The sequence below is a fragment of the Pseudophryne corroboree genome, chromosome 11, assembly GCF_028390025.1.
Source record: "Pseudophryne corroboree isolate aPseCor3 chromosome 11, aPseCor3.hap2, whole genome shotgun sequence".
In the NCBI taxonomy this organism is placed as follows: Eukaryota; Metazoa; Chordata; class Amphibia; order Anura; family Myobatrachidae; genus Pseudophryne; species Pseudophryne corroboree.
In genome coordinates, this window is record NC_086454.1 from 341,332,059 (window position 1) to 341,344,011 (window position 11,953).

The window sequence follows — 11,953 nt, forward strand, 5'->3', positions numbered from 1 at the left end:
AGCAGATCTAGTTCTTCAGCAGCAGTAATACCAAGGTTATTAGTTGTGGATCTGAAGGAACATTTCCAACCTCTGTAGTTCTCAGGCTGGTCATCAAACCTAGTGAGGCTGGTCTTAATAAGTTCACGACGAACCATGAATCTTGCAAAGTCTGACATGTCTGTTTTCTCTGACTTTGGGCAAGGAATTGCTGGCTGTGTAGTGCTGTTCATATTATTTGTGGTGTTCTGGGTAAGAGACATCGGGAGATAGGGCGGTGCATAGGCATTCAACCTAAGAGCTGGTTTAAGGTCTGTAGGTCTCGCTGCATGTGGAACTGTGTGATTGCCAGGGATTTGGTGACTTACTGGCATATTGGGTTGTGACCAGGCATTTGTATATTGAGTTTGTTGAGGTGTTGGGCCTTGGTGCACTGTGGTGTGTGAAAATGGGCCAGGATGACCAAGTGATTGTGCATTGTACTGACCTTGGATGTGGCGTGTTGCATAGGGATCGGAGTCTTTTTGTTCTGGAAGGATGTCCCCTGGAAGGATGTCCGCACTGTCAGGAATGTTTGCAGCAATCAGGGGTTCACTGTTTTGACTTAGGACGTAGTCTCTTGTGCGCTTAAGAGGATCTTCCACATCCACTTCACTTGAACTGATGCTGTCTCTTTCACTTCCACTGCCAGCTTGTTCCAAAACCTTTAACCGTACCATTGCTGTGGCATACTCACATTGTTTCTCTAGAGCTTCCATTTCTGCTCTTTCACGTGCTATTCTAGATTCCATTTCTGCTCTTTCGCGTGCAAAATCGGCTTGTATTTTAGCAGTTTCTGCTTCTGCACGTGCATTTATAAGTTGTTCGCTGAGCATGGAATATTTTGAGCTTCGTGACTTAGATGATCGTTTTGAACGCCTGGTGGACACAGAAATGCGTGATGATGTTTCCAATAATTGTGCAATTCTGGCTGCTGTCTTAGACTTAACTTCTCGCAATAGACTGTCTCGATCCAAATTAAGACGATAAAAGTTTTGCAGTTCTTCTAAAGAATCCTGGCTATTGAGTTTCTTCAAAATGCCTATATATTCCTTACTTGACACTTTATAAAGTTCATATACTGAACAAAGCTGTCCTAGTGCGCCCTCTAGCGGTGACACATCACAAACAGGCTGAGAAATGGTGGACATATGACCTTGCAATTTTTGCCATAAGTTTAGCACAGTGGAAGAAAGTTCATGTTTCCTACCTTTAAGATTCTCTTTTACCTTCCATGAAGGCTTTGCAGGGCGTTTAGACTGCAGGTTGAGATCCATAACTTCTGCTTGTTCATCTTGGATAGCCGGAACTGTATTTCCTTCAGCCATGATAGTACACAGGAAAATGGATCTGAATAAAGCTAGAGTAAGTTTGTAGCTGGTTATGCTATAATGAGCTGTTATAGCTGCAAACACTGATTTCCTGTTACACTGCAGGCAAGCTTGTTATGTATTTGTATCTGCAGAAGCTGCAACTGGCTTACTGGTAGTTTTTATCAAACATCTTTTCACTATTCTGACTCAATAACTAGGCTGTAAGTATAGTGTTCTTCAGACAGTTACTCTGGGTATATGTCTACATTAACCAGTACTCACACCAAGAGACCTTATCAGATAGTGTCAACTCAAAACTGCCGAGATGTGAGATGAATCCAGATGAAGGTTTATTTCAAGCTGATATTCTTGTACAAAAACAGCAGTAGGTGAAAAGATGATGTATTACCAGAGCTGGTTGGAATCTAAAATGGCCGACACACACAGAGCTGAGCACAGGATGAGGGCAGGTCTAATGACATCAGAACCTGGCTACAGGAAATCAAGAGGGACAATTTTTAACAAAATGCAAAGCTCTGCAATAAAACATGAAACACATATATCGTGGGACATGACAATCAGTGACCACTACATAATACAGGGAGCATCAGTGACCACTACATAATACAGGGAGCATCAGTGACCACTGCATAATACAGGGAGCATCAGTGACCACTACATAATACAGAGAGCATCAGTGACCACTACATAATACAGAGGGCTTCACTGACACCATATAATACAGAGAGCATCAGTGACCACTACATAATACAGAGAGCATCAGTGACCACTACATAATACAGAGAGCATCAGTGACTGCTACATAATACAGAGAGCATCAGTGACCGCTACATAATACAGAGAGCATCAATGACCACTACATAATACAGAGAGCATCAGTGACCACTACATAATAGAGAGGGCTTCACTGACACCATATAATACAGAGAGCATCAGTGATCACTACATAATACAGGGAGCATCAGTGACCACTACATAATACAGGGAGCATCAGTGACCACTACATAATACAGAGAGCATCAGTGACCACTACATAATACAGAGGGCTTCACTGACACCATATAATACAAGAGCATCAGTGACCACTACATAATACAGAGAGCATCAGTGACCACTACATAATACAGAGAGCATCAGTGATCACTACATAATACAGAGAGCATCAGTGATCACTACATAATACAGAGAGCATCAGTGACCACTACATAATACAGAGGGCTTCACTGACACCATATAATACAGAGAGCATCAGTGACCACTACATAATACAGGGAGCATCAGTGACCACTACATAATACAGGGAGCATCAGTGACAACTACATAATACAGAGAGCATCAGTGACCACTACATATTACAGAGGGCTTCACTGACACCATATAATACAGAGAGCATCAGTGACCACTACATAATACAGGGAGCATCAGTGACCACTACATAATACAGGGAGCATCAGTGACCACTACATAATACAGAGAGCATCACTGACCACTACATAATACAGAGGGCTTCACTGACACCATATAATACAAGAGCATCAGTGACCACTACATAATACAGAGAGCATCAGTGACCACTACATAATGCAGAGAGCATCAGTGACTGCTACATAATACAGAGAGCATCAGTGACCACTACATAATACAGGGAGCATCAGTGACAACTACATAATACAGAGAGCATCAGTGACCATTACATATTACAGAGGGCTTCACTGACACCATATAATACAGGGAGCATCAGTGACCACTACATAATACAGGGAGCATCAGTGACCACTGCATAATACAGGGAGCATCAGTGACCACTACATAATACAGAGGGCTTCACTGACACCATATAATACAGAGAGCATCAGTGACCACTACATAATACAGAGAGCATCAGTGACCACTACATAATACAGAGAGCATCAGTGACTGCTACATAATACAGAGAGCATCAGTGACCGCTACATAATACAGAGAGCATCAATGACCACTACATAATACAGAGAGCATCAGTGACCACTACATAATAGAGAGGGCTTCACTGACACCATATAATACAGAGAGCATCAGTGATCACTACATAATACAGGGAGCATCAGTGACCACTACATAATACAGGGAGCATCAGTGACCACTACATAATACAGAGAGCATCAGTGACCACTACATAATACAGAGGGCTTCACTGACACCATATAATACAAGAGCATCAGTGACCACTACATAATACAGAGAGCATCAGTGACCACTACATAATACAGAGAGCATCAGTGACTGCTACATAATACAGAGAGCATCAGTGACCGCTACATAATACAGAGAGCATCAATGACCACTACATAATACAGAGAGCATCAGTGACCACTACATAATAGAGAGGGCTTCACTGACACCATATAATACAGAGAGCATCAGTGACCACTACATAATACAGGGAGCATCAGTGACCACTACATAATACAGAGAGCATCAGTGACCACTACATAATACAGAGGGCTTCACTGACACCATATAATACAAGAGCATCAATGACCACTACATAATACAGAGAGCATCAGTGACTGCTACATAATACAGAGAGCATCAGTGGCCGCTACATAATACAGAGAGCATCAATGACCACTACATAATACAGAGAGCATCAGTGACCACTACATAATAGAGAGGGCTTCACTGACACCATATAATACAGAGAGCATCAGTGACCATTACATAATACAGAGAGCATCAGTGACCACTACATAATACAGAGAGCATCAGTGACCGCTACATAATACAGAGAGCATCAGTGACCGCTACATAATACAGAGAGCATCAGTGACCACTACATAATGTAGAGAGCATCAGTGACCACTACATAATACAGAGAGCATCAGTGACCACTACATAATGTAGAGAGCATCAGTGACCGCTACATTATACAGAGAGCACCAGTGACCACTACATAATACAGAGAGCTTCAGTGACCGCTACATAATACAGAGAGCATCAGTGACCACTACATTATACAGAGAGCACCAGTGACCACTACATAATACAGAGAGCTTCAGTGACCGCTACATAATACAGAGAGCATCAGTGACCGCTACATAATACAGAGAGCATCAGTGACCGCTACATAATACAGAGAGCATTAGTGACCACTACATAATACAGACGGCTTCACTGATGCCATATAATACAGAGCATCAATGACGCCATATAGTACAGAGAGCATCAGTAACGCCATATACCGAAAGCGTCAGTGACGCCATATAATACAGAGAGCACCAGTGATGCTATATAATACAGAGAGCATCTGTGACGCCATATAATAAAGAGAGCATCAGTGATGCCATATAATAGAGAGCACCAGTGACGCCTTATAATACAGAGAGCGTCAGTGATGCCATATAATATAGAGAGCATCTGTGATGCCATATAATACAGAGAGCATCTGTGATGCCATATAATACAGAGAGCACCAGTGATGCCATATAATACAGAGAGCGCCAGGGACGCCATATAATACAGAGAGCACCAGTGACGCCATATAATACAGAGAGCACCAGTGACGCCATATAATACAGAGAGCATCTGTGACACCATATAATAAAGAGAGCGTCAGTGACGCCATATAATACAGAGAGCACCATTGACATAATATAACACAGAGAGCACCAGTGACGCCATATAATACAGAAAGCATCTGTGACACCATATAATACAGAAAGCACCAGTGACGCTATATAATACAGAGAGCATCAGTGACGCCATATAATACCGAAGTGGAATTTTTGAAGAGGGAATGAAAAAGTGAAGGTTGCAAGAGCTCCGGAAAAGGGGGCGTGGTCACTCAAAATGGGGCGTGTCCTTCAGTGTAGTAGGTCCCCTTATACTATCTAGTACTGGTGCCCCTTTCACATTATAGCACCCAGTATAAGCCGAAATTTACATTATAGCACCCTGTATGAGCCGAAATTCACATAGCACCCAGTATGAGACGAAATTCACATTATAGCACCCAGTATGAGCCAAAATTCACATTATAGCACCCAGTATGAGCCAAAATTCACATTATAGCACCCAGTATGAGCCGAAATTCACATTATAGCACCCAGTATGAGCCGAAATTCACATTATAGCACACGGTATGAGCCGAAATTCACATAGCACCCAGTATGAGACGAAATTCACATTATAGCACCCAGTATGAGCCGAAATTCACATTATAGCACACGGTATGAGCCGAAATTCACATAGCACCCAGTATGAGCTGAAATTCACATTATAGCACCCAGTATGAGCCGAAATTCACATTATAGCACATGCTATGAGCCGAAATTCACATTATAGCACCCAGTATGAGCCGAAATTCACATTATAGCACCCAGTATGAGCCGAAATTCACATAGCACCCAGTATGAGACGAAATTCACATTATAGCACACGCTATGAGCCGAAATTCACATTATAGCACACGCTATGAGCCGAAATTCACATTATAGCACATGGTATGTGTTATGATTCTAGTACTCAGGTCTGGGGTGATCTTATGTGAAGAGACCTGAATACCGGAACGTAATGCTGGGAAAGGGAAACGGAATGGGAATATCTTCTGGCACCCTATCTCCGTTGTCTCGCCCGTGCTGTCAGTACACTCTTGCGAGACTATGGTTTCTTGAGCCCATGGCAGCCGCGTTTGAAGGGCGGATTACGTCTGCCCAACTCCGATGCCCCCTCAGGTCTTAATGGGAGACAAAGAGTGTACCGAGACAAGGAGATAACAAGGGGCCCTTTAACTAAACAACAAGGCCAGGGGCTACTAACAAACCTTAAACTAAAGTATGTGCGGATTTCCGCCAGGGAAAAAGACAACCAAAATACTCCACTTGTCCACTCTCCCACACGGCACCGGCGAGTACCGGAGAGGACCGTGGAAGCGGACACCTCCGCAAATGCACAAGTACGGATGCAGGTAAGTTGGTCATTCAGTTTACAATATTAAGCAATGGCAATACATTTCACAAAATAAAATAATACATTTATTTAATTGTTCTGGAACTGGTAGCCCCGGAGTTGTTTTCTCTGCAAGTACCTGGATCCAAATGGTTCAACTGTAATACCTGCAGACAAGTGCACCAGCAATTACACAAATATTCTTTTGCACTGTGAATACTTTAATTTGCAGATAACAGAATTCGACAACAATACTATATAAATACAATACTAATTGTTAATAGAGCTTGTCTAATACAAGCTGTTAACCATTACTACTACACATGCAAACAATAGCGCAATACCTTTAAATAACAAAGTTCAGCTGAGTATTTTATAGATGGTGCATGTTAGGTTAGGTGTCCATTCTCCAATAGGGATTAATGGAATTAGGCAAATGTTTCCGAGCAAATTTCCCATTTCAATAGTTGCTGCTCGTGAAAAGCACAAAAGAGACACTTTCTCTAGGTTCCAGCTACTCCTCTCTCAAGTGACGTTTCCTAGCAAGATTGCAAATTAGTACATTAATTCCAACTAGTCTGTTGCTGCCTTTTCTTTATAGTTCCCTGAGTTCACAGAAATTGTAGTGGACAAGTGGAATAGCCTCCCATCAGAGGTGGTAGAGGCTAAGACAGTAGAGCAATTTAAACATGCATGGGATAGACATAAGGATTTCCTTACAAAGAAATAAGGATCAAATAAGGTTAGTGTTAAAAAATAATATAAAAAAAAAAATAAGGGGCAGACTAGATGGGCCAAGTGGTTCTTATCTGCCGACAAATTCTATGTTTCTATGATGTGAGGGTTTACAGTACTCAGGCGTTGGTTACTCTGTGGGGTATGCTGTCTAAATCCCTCAAGGGTAATAATTAATGTAGAATATCCTTTTACGGTACTCCTTGTCTCTCTCTTTACCTCATGTGCAGCTTTCCTTCACTAACTTTCTGTAATGTCAATCAAGTATGCAGGAGAATTAGTGTAAATAAAGGCTTTACTAGCTGCATCGCTGGTAAGAGTTAAATTATAGCAGGATATCTGATGGCAATACCTGCTCCTAATCCTGACTGAAAGGAAGCGCCAGTGTACAGAATACTGCAGGCTTGAATGCTAAAAATCAGTTCTAGGCAAATATAGCTACCTCTGAAGGGGGTACTTTATATAGTGCTATAGCCGGGTAGCGTGACATGCAGAATGCTACAGGTGCTGTTTTGACTCCCTGTATAGCGAGTGCCTGCTGAGCTGTGATGGCTCCTACTATGTGGTGCTAAGGTAAATTGCAGTTATACCTCTCCAAGTGTCTGTGTTAGGTCTCCATGCCGTCCGTAGCTGTCAGTGTTGGATACTGGGTATCTTTCCGGACAATCTGCTCCCACGGACTATTCCTTTGTTACTGCTGCCCACCTCTTGCCTTAATTGGGGAGGCCTGGTCCACTCTGAGGCATTTATAGACAAAAAAATACAAGGAAGGTCTCAGTGCGCACAGAAAAAGCTGCTGGATAGCACCCCTCTTCTCTAAAGAAGGTTCCCAAATCCTTCACCACTTGTGACAAAGAAAGAATATTTGAGAAAAGGGGACTTAACCTGCGCTTCGTAATCAGTGGTCGTTTTCAGTGGACCCAGAGTTATTTGCAAACTCATGCAGATGTCATATGTAAAAAAGAAAATTGTATGTACATAGTGAAGTACAGTTTAATATAGGATATATAAAATGATAAAACAATATAACATTTACTCCAGTGTTGCAATAGTATAAATCGTCTCGCAGGACAATTTGCAGATTTTACAATGCTTTCTGTAATTGTTTAAAACATAATTTTAAACTAAAATAACAGCATGGGGAGCTGGGGTGGGGGGTGGTGAGAAAATTACCAGATGGTGCGAACTGAAAAGACAGTTCTGAGCCAGCCTGCGGGTTTTATTCAGGTGCAGGGAAACCCGGAAAATCCCTGTGCCTCGCTGTGCTGGATAGGATCGTTCCTCTCCTTGCTCCCCTCCTCAGCGTCCTAATTGAAACCACCAACGCGTTTCTACCTCTCACAGAGGTCTTTTTCAAGGTGTGATATAAAATGCTGCTGTGTTACCTTTTTAAATGGTCCCCAGCCAATAGTGTGGTGGATCCATCAGGTGGACCTAGTGTGTCTTAATTATCTAGTTAAGTCACGTGTCCCCCGTTTTACTTCCTCCGTCTCTTAGCATACAGAGACAGTCGTCAGTGATGGCATCCGGAAACTCCTATCATCACCATGGTGACCGTTCGTCCACTTCCGTTTGTCCATAAAATTGTTCCGTTTCATATCCGTTTCCACGATCTTCCCCGTCCGCGTGGACAGACTCCCGCGACGCTCCGCAAGTTCTTGTGTTTTGTAAGAGTTTGTCCGAGAATGTCCAATTATGTATGCACTGCGATTGCCGAGTTCTTCTAATGGCGTTCCGTCACTTCCTGTGACACTTTCTTTGAATGTCCTGGCAAATTCTCTCCGGGCAATCGCGTGTCGTCACTTCCGGTTTCATATGTAAACATAGAGGGGATTCCATGTTTTGTTATGCATGACGTAATCGGAGGATAGAAGTAAACATAGTATAGTGTCAATATTTCAAGAAACATAACAGCGTCAATTAATGTGTTCAATGGAAACTGACACTAATTGTTTAAGGTGCTGATTTTTGTGAAAAGTAAATATATTTGAAAAAAATAATGATAATGAACATTTATACAAATTTTTTAAACATAAATGTGAGATGGATGAAAGTAGAGAACATATAATTCGACTCAATGTTCCTATTGTTTTTACTGAGTTAGTGAGAATTATCTGTGCTGCTAAATGGATATATGGGCTAAATGAATAGTTTCACTACAACCTACTAGGAAAGGAATATAAAGATTTCAAATGATAAGCAAATTTCATCTTTTTTATAAAAACCATTTGATCTCAAAATCACAATTTAGGCCCTCGGGTTTGAGTGTTCCTAGTTGGTATATGGCCCTCATTTCTGCTTGTGCTAATTGTGCAGCAATGTCATTCCGTCTCCAATCTCCCTTAATATGCCTTATACCGCAGAATTGTTTTATTGCACTGCACTTGCTTTGATGAAATACCCGGAAATGTTCCGATAAAGCATGAGTGGTGAGGGATTTTCTAATATTTCTAAGATGTTCCCCCAACCTTACTTTAAGAGGACGGGACGTTCTCCCAATATACCAGAGGCCGCAGTTGCACTCTATTGCATAAATCACATTACTTGTGTTGCATGTGACGAAATCCACAATCTTGAAGTTGGTTTTATTGATTGTTACCTCCGTAATCTTACTCCCAGTTCCTACGACTCCTCTACAGCCCAAACAGCTACCACACCTGAAAAATCCCTTTGACTTAATTGTGTTCATTTTCTTTGTGGTAAAAGTCACCGGCTCACGATTGGGAGTGACGGATTTGGAAAGGAAGGACCTTCTAACCATCAAAGACAAACCCCGTGATAGTAAGAACTACGACTGGTCCTTTATCACCACATTCAGTAGTCAGTACAGATCCTTAGAAAAAACTTTGAACCGACACTGGAAAATTCTCCAAAAAGATCCAGTGATAGGTGGTTTATTACCGACTAAACCAAAGTGTATTTTTAAAAAGGCTCCAAACATTAAGAACAGCCTAGTAAAAAGTGCACAGACTACCACAAAGAAAATGAACACAATTAAGTCAAAGGGATTTTTCAGGTGTGGTAGCTGTTTGGGCTGTAGAGGAGTCGTAGGAACTGGGAGTAAGATTACGGAGGTAACAATCAATAAAACCAACTTCAAGATTGTGGATTTCGTCACATGCAACACAAGTAATGTGATTTATGCAATAGAGTGCAACTGCGGCCTCTGGTATATTGGGAGAACGTCCCGTCCTCTTAAAGTAAGGTTGGGGGAACATCTTAGAAATATTAGAAAATCCCTCACCACTCATGCTTTATCGGAACATTTCCGGGTATTTCATCAAAGCAAGTGCAGTGCAATAAAACAATTCTGCGGTATAAGGCATATTAAGGGAGATTGGAGATGGAATGACATTGCTGCACAATTAGCACAAGCAGAAATGAGGGCCATATACCAACTAGGAACACTCAAACCCGAGGGCCTAAATTGTGATTTTGAGATCAAATGGTTTTTATAAAAAAGATGAAATTTGCTTATCATTTGAAATCTTTATATTCCTTTCCTAGTAGGTTGTAGTGAAACTATTCATTTAGCCCATATATCCATTTAGCAGCACAGATAATTCTCACTAACTCAGTAAAAACAATAGGAACATTGAGTCGAATTATATGTTCTCTACTTTCATCCATCTCACATTTATGTTTAAAAAATTTGTATAAATGTTCATTATCATTATTTTTTTCAAATATATTTACTTTTCACAAAAATCAGCACCTTAAACAATTAGTGTCAGTTTCCATTGAACACATTAATTGACGCTGTTATGTTTCTTGAAATATTGACACTATACTATGTTTACTTCTATCCTCCGATTACGTCATGCATAACAAAACATGGAATCCCCTCTATGTTTACATATGAAACCGGAAGTGACGACACGCGATTGCCCGGAGAGAATTTGCCAGGACATTCAAAGAAAGTGTCACAGGAAGTGACGGAACGCCATTAGAAGAACTCGGCAATCGCAGTGCATACATAATTGGACATTCTCGTCACACTCTTACAAAACACAAGAACTTGCGGAGCGTCGCGGGAGTCTGTCCACGCGGACGGGGAAGATCGTGGAAACGGATATGAAACGGAACAATTTTATGGACAAACGGAAGTGGACGAACGGTCACCATGGTGATGATAGGAGTTTCCGGATGCCATCACTGACGACTGTCTCTGTATGCTAAGAGACGGAGGAAGTAAAACGGGGGACACGTGACTTAACTAGATAATTAAGACACACTAGGTCCACCTGATGGATCCACCACACTATTGGCTGGGGACCATTTAAAAAGGTAACACAGCAGCATTTTATATCACACCTTGAAAAAGACCTCTGTGAGAGGTAGAAACGCGTTGGTGGTTTCAATTAGGACGCTGAGGAGGGGAGCAAGGAGAGGAACGATCCTATCCAGCACAGCGAGGCACAGGGATTTTCCGGGTTTCCCTGCACCTGAATAAAACCCACAGGCTGGCTCAGAACTGTCTTTTCAGTTCGCACCATCTGGTAATTTTCTCACCACCCCCCACCCCAGCTCCCCATGCTGTTATTTTAGTTTAAAATTATGTTTTAAACAATTACAGAAAGCATTGTAAAATCTGCAAATTGTCCTGCGAGACGATTTATACTATTGCAACACTGGAGTAAATGTTATATTGTTTTATCATTTTATATATCCTATATTAAACTGTACTTCACTATGTACATACAATTTTCTTTTTTACATATGACATCTGCATGAGTTTGCAAATAACTCTGGGTCCACTGAAAACGACCACTGATTACGAAGCGCAGGTTAAGTCCCCTTTTCTCAAATATTCTTTCTTTGTCACTCTGAGGCATTACCAACTGCTGGGGCTCCAGATAAAACTTCACCCACTGCCGCTATGGAAGCTGCTGCGGTCACTCTTATTACATCTGCACCCCCAGACTTGCCTTGCAGGGCGG

At 41.6% G+C, this 11,953-nt stretch overlaps 1 protein-coding gene across 1 annotated transcript in view; it reads right to left on the minus strand.

Moving 5' to 3' along the window:
* The window catches only part of LOC134969747 (uncharacterized), a 56,609-nt gene extending 48,859 nt beyond the window's left edge, over window positions 1-7,750 (minus strand). The window contains exon 1 of the mRNA XM_063945899.1: window positions 7,604-7,750. The gene's annotated coding sequence lies outside the window, so the exon portion shown is untranslated. The remainder of the gene's footprint in view (window positions 1-7,603) is intronic.
* Between the last annotated feature and the right edge of the window lie 4,203 nt (window positions 7,751-11,953).